Here is a 9,378-nt window from a genome sequence, read left to right on the forward strand (position 1 = left end):
ATATGTTCGTCCCACTCCTAGTTTCACCATTACATATGTTTTGGAATACGGCCACAAAACGTAATCCCTGACAACTACATGTCCCCCACCAAACATTCTGTGGGCTCCCCATGTCTCAGAATCAATAAAAGAAATTACAAATTTAACACTTTAAAATTGTTTTTGCAAATTTTCGAAGTAGAGACCATAACGTAGAAAGATTCATGTTTTGTTCACACATTTTAGTTGCATGGTTAATATTGAACTATCAACTATCAAAATTATTAAGCAATGTATATCTCATCAATACAAAGTTAAATTTCAAATTCAGTTGTGGATTACATAAGAAATATTAATGCAAAGTTTTATCATTACAAATCTTTCATTTTATATTTGTTGTCTTGCCACTGTTTTATGCGTACCTTCGACAAAAACAAAAATCAATTAGATCGGAAGCGCACAGGCTAGTGGAAACAGGTTTTTCACTTTGCTTTGTTCAGTATATTTACTGGTATTAGCCATAAGATAAACATACAAACATATATTTGTGGGTAGATGTGTAATAATAATAATAATAATAATAATAATAATAATAATAATAATGATAATAATAATAATAATATTAATATTAATAATAATAATAATATAATGTACATCACCCAAGTGCAAACGTGAACAGAAAATATCATCAATACAGTCTGGAGATAGTGGAAGCAAGGACAAATATACTGAGTTAGAAGAGAAATCCTTAAAAAAACGTATCCATAATTGCACACCATATCCGGTCAAGTTCAAAACAATAAAGTCCAACTACACAATTATGCTAATGATGTCCATTTATTAGGTTTCAGAATTCGTGGTACTGATCTTGGTCATATGTTTATGTACCCCATGTTTTATTTTTGCAGCAATCGTCCAACGCAAATGTACACGCTCTAGGACAATATAAATAAATTAAAACCGTGTATAAATATGTATCATAGTGAAATATTGAAAGATGTATAAGATAAGGTGCGTAAGAATATCGCGAAATGTATATGTTTCTTGAAACGATACTCAAATGTAACGACACACGATTAAATCGTTCTTTTATAGTAGGAAAAGGACCCTGTCGTTCACAAAAGATGAAATTAGATAAATTCGTTGGTAGTCTTCACATCAGTCCAAACGCATGATATCTTGATTGGTTCAGGTAGGTAAGTTTGCCGAGCTTGTTGGGTCTCCAAAAACAGCTTCGCCTTTCCAATATCGGAGAACTGTAGCATATTTTGCATACAACACGCTCAGAAGGTAAATGTTTCGGTGAGGACTTAACTGTATTGTTATATTCTCATTGTATAATAGTATAGCCTTTAAGTTAAATACATACACAATACATCTAGAAACCTAATCTTTCAGTGTCGTGCGATGTTGACGCCACTAGACTATAGATACGTATGCTTATCCACCACTTAATATCCTCCAAAATCAATCTTAGTATTCATATTTCTTTCGATGATCAATCCTGCAATTCTTTTTCCATGTATAGGATTAATTGCCTTTAGGTTTAGAAATAGATTCACATCTTTGCATTGACATGCTCCGATTTCGTTTGATAAGTTAAAATGATACCAGGTCGACACTATGCAACATCAATTTGATTATTAAATATTTTGTCAGATTTTAGACACAAGTCGTGTATCACCATTCTTGAGTCAAGGGATGTGCTACTACCAGGATATTGATCTCATTGTATACTTTATGAGTGTTGCGTGAACATCATCAACAACTTGTTTTCGCGACATTTGTATTGCGCGCTTTATAACGTAATGTCGACAATTGCACCTCTGTGATCTAAATCCAATGGGGTAATTACTTATATCGTTTTGCAATGATCTTCGAGTTTCTTAATTCCACGTGGAAATCTGCGTATATGTATACAATAAAGACCATATATGACCTTTCGCTATTTGACCGGATGCACCTTTTTTACCTTCTGCACGATTAATCTCAGATGGATGTAAATATGAACAGTTTTATAGAAGATATGGCACAGATAATATTCGATTTTAATATGCTCGTATTTATTTCAGTCTTACCAGTTTGTGGCTATGCAATCATACGATTATCCAATCTATTTTGAGTTACGCTCGTACAACCATATTTCTAATCAATATTAAATAATGATTCACATTTCCTCGGGTGGATATATACACTAATAACCTTGTTTCATCCGGTTTGATACAAAAAAAAATCCAATAAAAGATCTGACTATGAATCATTGATATGTATTAAACGGTTGTGTAATTTTCAACCAGGATATATGTCTAATTTTGCCCGTGAACCCTGCCGGAATATAGTCCGCCCACAAAAAGTAGCCAGAGGCTTCTGTCATATGCCATCCCTCGAACTGACTCCAGGTGTGACCCATCTTAGTGATGTCTTCAGGTGTTTCTTGGTCGGCCCCTTGTCCGCTTGATATGAGTCTTCCATCTCATTGCCTGTCAGATAATGTTGGTTGGCTGCTTACTTAGGGTTTGTCCTATCCAACACCAACTTCTGTTCTTAATCTTGTTCTCAAGCGGAAGTTGGGAAGTTCTCCGCCACAGGTTGGTGTTGCTCATGGTGTCTGGCCAGCGGATCTGGAGAATTATTCTTTGGCAGCTGTTGATGAAGATATGAATGTCCTGAAAGATCTGACTATGAAACTAAGCTCATTGATATACATTAGACGGTTGTGTAACTTTCAATCAGGATGGAATGAGCAGTAAATTGTATTATACAAAATCACTGAATGTGAAATTGAGTTTAATTACGTGCATTAGACGATGCCATTAGGTTTTGCTATTTTTTACAATCTGAAACGTGTATCATCTGTATTTATAAGAAAACTCGTTATCTACATGAAACATGTTACGACCTTATATTTTGTCATCATCCTAAAAGATAATCGCCGTTCCGAATACTTTCGTATTTTCTTTATCTCATGAGAGTTCACTAACGTAGGTCCTAGGACGCTTGCATAATATCAAATGTATGCATCTGTAACTGTATTTAGATTAGGCACAAAAAAGAAAAAACAACGACTCTGTAATAATATCAAATGTACGTACCTACAGCAAGACGCAGATTTGGTAAAATAAGCAGGTATAGCAGCAGTGGAGGCGAACAGCATTTTTGCTGAAAATAACTCTGAAAACTAAAAACCTCATACGAAATAAATCAAACAAATAAGTCAATAACGTCAGATCCAAGCCTCTAACTTACCGAGAGTTTCTCTCCAAGAGTCTCTCTCCCAGAGTTTATCTTGGGGTTAGTTGTTTTATTACTTTATTTTTGTCTTTAGCGTTTTTTGAAATTTGTACACGTGAGTTTGTTTACCGACCTGATGTATCATTGAGGTCGCGCCTCCCGTGCTGCTATAATTATCTTCCAAATATTTTATCAAGACCTACACGATTTCTTGTTATGGGATCGTGTAAATATATTGTTATAAGTCCCTGTGGAGCAGACTGTGCTTTTGAATAGAAGTTTCTGTATCATATTATGTCCATATCTTCGCTGCACCAAGTCTGATGAATATTTCTCAGAGTATGTGTATAAACTCCGTTAAATACAACTAAAATATTACAGTTATCTCTGATCACTTTTGGTATGTGTGTATATCGTTGAGTGACATAAATTATATCTGAATGTTTATATCTGCCTCTGGAAAATATTCCAGCTGGATTTGATTCTTTATCCAATATCATATGATCGTATACTATGAGATTATTAATAAATAAATCTAATTCATCTACGGACGGTGTTTCATCAATATCAGTTATAAAATTAATAATGTTGTCACCATCTTCACTTAACAATCTTGCGTTTTCATTAACATCTTAATGTACATGGTAACATCTATAATCATCAACTGATGGTGCATCTAAATATCACTTGTCCCACTTGAGCCATCTCATTATAAGATTAAACAGTAATTGTGTTTTACCTGATCCTGATGGAGCTAATTATACTCATTCTGATAGAATTCGATAGCACTGGATGATGTTTGCCTGGTTCTTGTTTTCTTGTCACTGATAAATCAATTACATCCATATTATAAATATACGTGAATCTATATTGCTTACGTTGTAGAGTTACAACTCCAACCACAGATTTAACCACGGTTACAACAACAAATGGACAAATATCATATGATGGAAAATGTGCAATAAGTGACATGATTTTGTTTTCATGTTTACCTAAAATTACACATAAGGATGGTTGGTGATAATGCTACATTAATGTGAAAATTTCCAGAAACTCCATGGGCTTAATGCCCAGGAGAAAATCATATTCCTGGAAATAATTATTGTCGTCCTGGTACCCGACTTGATATTCGACGTGACAAACGAGATCAACCAAAACCTGGTGAATATTCTATAAATGATATTGACAAAGCGTGTCACGTTCATGCTATAGTATACAAAATAAAGATTTACAACAACGACATGTTGCAGACGAGAAGTTGATTCATTCGTTAAATTCCATAAAAAAATAAAAATATCAGAGAATCACTCGCAAACTGGTTGGAAAAGATCCGCTATGAAAGGTAAACTAGCATTAATGGCTGGTAATTATATAACCAGTATTTAAAAAAACGGAATCAATTTTTTTATAGTCCATGGGGATATTGGAGAGGTAGAGCAGCAATTAGTAAACTTGCTGATACAGCAAATGTTACACGTTTTACTGCTGAAAATGGCTAGCACGACAGGCAATATGGCAAATTTAACAACCAACACCTATAAGAATTCGGAATGCACTTTTTGATGAAAGCATTTCTATTGAAGTTCATCAGGCTGATATTTTATTTTTACCACATGATACTAACAAAATTGGTAGACGTCAATTGACATATAAATACGCGTTAACTGTTGTTGACATTGCAAGTTGGACATACTGCTATACATCGTGATCAGGCAAGTGTTTGTTGAACGATTTAATGGAACATTTGCTGAGTGGTTATTTGGATATTAGTATGTGAAGAAAATAATTCAAGATACGATATATGGGTTACAAGATTACCAAGTGTGACAGTTGCATTAAATAATGAAATTACTCGAACAACCGCCACGAAACCTAGTATTGCAATTACAAAAGAACAAAAAAAAAAAAAAATATGCCAATACAACGACGTGATTTTTCAAAACAAATAGTATTAGGCAATGTTACTGTCAGATATTTATTTGAACCTGGGGAACATGAAGGTGGTAAAAAGGAGCGAGTGATCCTACTTCGAGTGTACCAACAAAAAATATCTAGCATGGTAAAATCTACGGGTAGACCTGCAATCTACACATTTGATTCAACTGCTCCTCAACGTGGATTTGTACGTGAACAATTACAATTAATTCCTGAAGACACACAATTACCACCTCATTCACTTTTGTAAACTAGCACGTCGACGTCAGTTACAGGTCAGCATTACATTTTCGCGTGTATGACCAAACTTACTATTAATTCTCTCTGCGGTAAATTGTTTTAGATCATTAAGAATATTACTCAAAAACGTTACTGTATTAAAGCTTCCACAACGATTATTTTGCTGTTGTTTCACCATCATTATACATTCAGCATCGATATCAACTTCGAGCTTATTTTTTTTTTGTCATACTGTTGATAACTGTTTCTTTTGTTATTATTATAACATTGTCAATAACATCGCCATTGGTTTTCGCAAAGTCTTAGACAACCCTCCTCAACTGAAATATTTTTCTAACTCTAGACACTGCATGATAAACTAAATTTGACTATTGGATGCGATCATCGACAATCCAAACTCGTGCATCAGAAATAGTTATCCCCTTAGATGAATGGAGTTTTTTTCCAATTTTAGCTTATCTTCAAACACATTGACATGAATTAAATAAATATCATTTAGTAATGATTTTGTTTTTCTGACGACCCTGGTATATCACCGTCGATATTCCGCCGTCACGTATTAACCGGTCGATAATATAATGGTACGGATCTATTTGAAAACTTTTCTTTATGTAACATAAATGACTGTTGTTGAAGTATATCACGAACTACCTTTCTACTTGCCTCTATCAAAGCATCTGTTCTCCACAAATCCCAAAAATTATTAATAGGGTTTCTTGAGTTAATTCACGCATTATTTCACACTGAACTTTATTCGGTTGTATTCTGATTAATTTTTTAATCTCTCTTAATTCTGGATCAAGTGCTCTATGATCATCAGTTATTTATTCATAAGTAACAATACAATTTATTTGGAAACAATCCAAAAAAAAGTGGCGGTTGACCAAGATCTCCGTACAATATCACATAATTATTTGTTGTTCATCACTAATCAAGAAATGTTTTTAACATGTCTATAACACTGTACATATTTCATCCCAAACGATAATCTTTGGAATGTATTTTTTGCTAATTCGAAAAGGAATCTATTTATCTCCTTTCCATCGAAAGAATTTATGATAAGTACATATTTTAATATTTCTTTGTCGTTTGTCTGGCGAGTCTGTGTGCAAATGTTAAATCGGTCATATCAAAATTCCGAAATAGTTCAATCACACGAGTTGTTTTACCAGAACTACTGGTCCATTAAGATAAACTGTTTTATGTGTAGCTACAGGATCATACACTGACGGTGTTGATGACGGCGCTGATGACAATTTTGATATTTGATTATTTTTGTAAAAAAATATATTTCATCGAAACGTCGGCGGATTCAGAATAGTCGAGTAAATTTTTTTGTTTTATTCTCCATTCGCCCCATGATGCATAATTGCCGATATTTATTTTGTCTAACAATCCTGAATAGGTTTTATTGACATAAAAAGAATCTGTGGCGACTCTGACAGCAAACATAGAAACGATATTTATCATCGATAATATATTTGTCGAAACGTACGCGAACATTGAAGATTTTAAATGAATAAACTGCGTTGACTTGCCATCCATATAACTCACAATTTTACTAATTTGGTTCTGTGTGATAAATTAACCTTGCTTCGACTTATAAATGCATTTCTTTTCGTTGTATCAGCAATTATAAAATCTAACTCAGAATCATCTATTATTAATCTTGTACAATGTATTTTATGATCATATGATCCTCCTTGGGTTAATTTACCGATTATTTTCTGCCGAGATCTTTCGCGATTTTATGTTCGAAATTAGTTATATCAGGATTTTCATCATCAGAAGATTTAGTTTGTTGTTACAGGATACGCTCTTTCATAATACGGTTTGGATTATTTACTCAGTATGGCATCTTTTTCATTGTGAAGGACACAGATAATCAAATTGTCTGTTTCTGCTAATACAACAAATTTTACTTTAAAAAAGATATTTTCGATTGTCGAGATAATTAAGGATCGTTGCTGCTCATTTTTCGTACATCGTTGCATCGACAACATTGGTGATTTTGAATGTTGACCACACATGAGATGCACCATCTTTGCTAAAAATAATATTGGCGTCGTAAATTTTATTAATCAAGGTTTCATTCTTTGGATCCACCAGAGCTTTTATCGGTAAGTCAGGCGATATTATCTCAATAATACATGTATTTTCAAGAGGCTTAATTGGAGATCATCTCTCAAATTTATCCATTTATACTCAAGACAAATATTTAAGTTGAAATAGATTCAAATAAATGGCAAATGCAAGTGGTAGACTATAGGTTTTACGACTCCTTGTAACAAAGCCGTGTTTGAAATGCGGTGTTTGGAGTGAGAGGAGAAACACGATTCTGTTTGCAATGTGGTGGTCAAAAATACAGAGCCCAAGAGATATTATGATAAAAACATTAATGACAGTGACAAGGTTATACAAAGTGTACACGATCATCAAACAAGATTTTCAAAATAATGATTTAGTCAACTTATTAGTTAAACAAATGATATTATGTATAAATGGAGCAAAATGAATTTGTAAGACACACTGTTTTAACAAATTATGAAGCCAATCGTGATGGTGTAATCAGGCACTGTCGACGAAAAGTACCAGTCGGTTATGTTAATAATCACGGTTATGTCACATTCAGTATCAGATAAAATAAAATAAAAATATATGTTTGTAATATATTTGTTTCCGACAGTTTCAACGGAGTGCTCGAAGAAGGTCTTGTGATCGATCATATTGACTCAAATCCCCTAAATAACTCTTTATCAAATTTACGAGCTGCCACACAAACCCAAATTGCAAATCCGGTAATACTGGCAAATATTCATAAATTCCAAGATCAGTTAAATATACAAATAGAGAGACTGGCGAGGAAACGATATTTCCATCAATGAATGCAGCTGGCAATCGTTTTGGTATTTGCAAGCATTTTTTTATATTTTCTCGCAGAAAATATAACCAGAAAAGAGAGATAACTGTATCTCTCTCCGGCAGAGGTGTTAAGTAGTTATGCCACTTATATTACTAATCTATTTATTCAATATCTTTTGTTTTGTATTATCATGTCATTGTGAAAATGATTATGAAAGAATGATTATTTTACCATTTGAAAACATTCATTATTGGTGAAAATATTCATATATATATATATATATATATATATATATATATATATATATATATATATATATATATATATATATATATATATATATATATATATATATATATATATATATATTCTAGGAAAACGGAAGTTTCTCCACTAACACAACTTGCAGAATATAATAAATATATGTTTCTGATACCTAAATCAAATTTTAGTATTATTTAGAGGAGACAACAACTCTCCTCTCATTGACATATCAATTTAGAGGTTATCTCCCATTCTTAAAGTCGATGACCTAAAGGAAGGAGAGATGTTTTTGTAGCATATGTATGACGGTAGATCGTAATTCATTTTGTCATGGTAATTAATTAATTATCTATGTCATAATTAATACAAGTGAAGTAACATAACTGTATAATAGCTGAAATTCTCAGAATAATAATTAATGGTTTCTAACTTGATTTAATTGTTCTTGCGTCAATAAAAAGTCCTCGTTGCCGTATTCCTCAATAATTATATCTACACATAATTGTTCTATGTTGACTGGAGACTGTGTCATTCTTGTTATGATGGCGTTTTTAAGTACCTCGCCCTCGTCGTGTATAAATACCTCACGTGGTCGTACATTATATAATATGCCTCAAATTAGTCGAAATTCATCCTTTTTTCACCTATGTTAGCAATTTTTGTCAAAGGGAAATCTATCAGATTTCGTAATTGTTGATGGCGAAAACTCTAGTGATTATCTAAACGATTTTTTGATAAATCGCTAAAGTTTCAAAAAAAAAATCTAAAAAATGATATTCATTGTTTTTTTTTTAATCAGTTTTTGTGAGTTATCGATAAATCGTTTATAGGATCGCTGGGATTGTCACCCTCAAAAATTACGAAAT

The sequence above is a fragment of the Sinohyriopsis cumingii genome, unplaced genomic scaffold, assembly GCF_028554795.1.
Source record: "Sinohyriopsis cumingii isolate HCF-2022 unplaced genomic scaffold, ASM2855479v2 utg001603l, whole genome shotgun sequence".
Taxonomy (NCBI): Eukaryota; Metazoa; Mollusca; class Bivalvia; order Unionida; family Unionidae; genus Sinohyriopsis; species Sinohyriopsis cumingii.